This window comes from Myotis davidii, unplaced genomic scaffold, assembly GCF_000327345.1.
Source record: "Myotis davidii unplaced genomic scaffold, ASM32734v1 scaffold122, whole genome shotgun sequence".
NCBI classification, from domain to species: domain Eukaryota; kingdom Metazoa; phylum Chordata; class Mammalia; order Chiroptera; family Vespertilionidae; genus Myotis; species Myotis davidii.
In genome coordinates this window covers 253,627-255,738 of record NW_006293234.1, presented here as the reverse complement: position 1 = coordinate 255,738, position 2,112 = coordinate 253,627, and the positions used below count along the sequence as shown (strand labels likewise).

The 2,112-nt window shown below is 37.9% G+C and overlaps 1 protein-coding gene across 17 annotated transcripts in view; it reads right to left on the bottom strand.

Annotated features, from left to right (window-relative positions):
* The window catches only part of SGIP1 (SH3-domain GRB2-like (endophilin) interacting protein 1), a 226,394-nt gene that overhangs the window by 125,873 nt on the left and 98,409 nt on the right, over positions 1–2,112 (bottom strand). The gene's annotated exons all lie outside the window — the stretch shown is intronic.

Below are 2,112 nucleotides of genomic sequence, written 5' to 3'. Positions count from 1 at the left end.
TTTATTGATTTTAGAGAGGAAGGGAGAGGGAGAGAGAGATAGAAACATCAATGATGAGAGAGAATCATTGATCACTGCTTCCTGCACATCCCACACAGGGGATTGAATCCACAACCTAGGCATGTGCCCTGACAGGGAATTGGACTGTGACCTCCTGGTTCATAGGTCGATGCTCAATCACTGAGCTATGCAGGGCCACTATTATATTTTCCAACAGATGTCTAGCAAAGATTCAGCGCTGTAAGTTCTTAGCACCATAAGAAACTGAAGAATGTAAAAGAATGAAAAGGAGACCAGGGCATGGTATTGCAAGCTTTTCTTAGAATATTGTTATTCATACTCAAATTGGCCCTGCCAAGAAACCAAGTTACAGATTTAGAAGAATAGCAATTTCCAGGTTAGATATATTCTTGAGACTTGGATAATTCCAAGACACAGAATATGGAAAAAAATATACCAGGAGAGCTATACTGGCCTGGTACATCTTTGTATCCCATATTCCCATCTCACCTTTTTCTATTTCTTCAATTCTGTGGCTAGACTGGATTGTTAGCCATTCTTAGAATATACCCCAACATCTGTAGTCCAGTATCTGTTGCTTCCTTATGTGGTCCTTACCTCTGGCTAAAATGCCTTTCCTATTTTGTTGATATTTAGAATGTTAATTCATCCTTTACATCCTAGCCAATGCCATCTCCTTAGCGAGGCTGTCTCAGTCCTGGTGGTGGAAGAAACTGATTATCCTGTGCTTCTCCCAAATGTTGCTCTTGTATCAACCTGTTTCACTTACTAGTTTCTGTGTCTGTTTCCCTGCTAGGCTGTCAGTCTTTCTATGACAGAGGCCAAGGTTCCTACATTTGTATGTCCCTTATACCAAGTGCAAGTACCAGATAATATTTGTTGACTTATATGATCTCCCAGGAAGCATCATGCAGGCAGGGTAGAGATAAGGAGACTCCTTTCTGCCATCCTGGACAAAGCCCCGTCTTCGTTTCTCCATTCTGACCCTGTCAAGGCTTTGCTTGAGATTCACATCTCTATGCTCCACAGTTACATGTGTGACTTGTGTTTCTTATGTTAGTGAGTGTTAGTCAAACATGCTAAATGCCTACATATTCAAAACCTTAGGTATTTTTCTGGTGGTTTGGAAAGTCTTCTTGACAAATTGGAGTGGAAAAGGCACTGACTTCAGGGTTTGTTTGGCACTATCAGGTGGAACAAAGGGAAAACCATGACAGAATCAGTGATTTGATGACACCTTCTTCCAAAACATGTGAGTCAGCCCAAATTTCTCACATTATCTGAGTCACTCATTATTTGGCTTTTAAGGCACTACTCAAATTTAATCTCTAATGTGCATCTGTTCAGTCTAATTTTGCATTTTCGTAGTTATTTCATATAAAACATTTAGGGCTTTAAAATGTCAATGTTTGTTTAAAAGAATACGTCCCACATAAACGCATTCTTCCTTTCTCTCCACAGGAGAAATTTTAGGAAAACAAAGTTATTGACATTTAAAAAGCTAGTCACCTACAATATTTAGGACACTTTGGCTCCATTCATTTTTAACTTTGTTAAAAACTTTCTTCCTTCTCACCTCTGCCTTACCTCCTTACAGAGACAAAATATCAGTTACAATCATCATTTCCTCCTTTAATTTTCCTTGGGCTTCTGAGTCTCTTAATTGGTTCCTCCATGCTTATAATTTAGCTTTGGGTTAATAATGAATGTTATATTCATTTTATATATATAAACTAATCACTACTGGTTTTTATAGGACCATAAAACAAATGCTATTATTATATTACATTTTATTTTCTACAACTTTAACATGATTAAGAAATAGCATGCCCTACCAAATAGATCAGAAAATACATGCAGATTCCAGTAATTCTTGTATTAAATTAGTAACAAAGCAGGCAACAGTAGTTTTTCATAGACTGCCTGTTTTTGACCACCAATCTGGACAATAGCCAATATGAACTAGGTTATGAATGTCGCGAGTTGTCCATTTCCCAGTGAAAAGTACACTGGATCAGGATTCAGAAGACGGAGTCCATTCCCAGGATCATTTCTAATTGTGGAGTTGAATACAAGTTACATTCCTTTTGG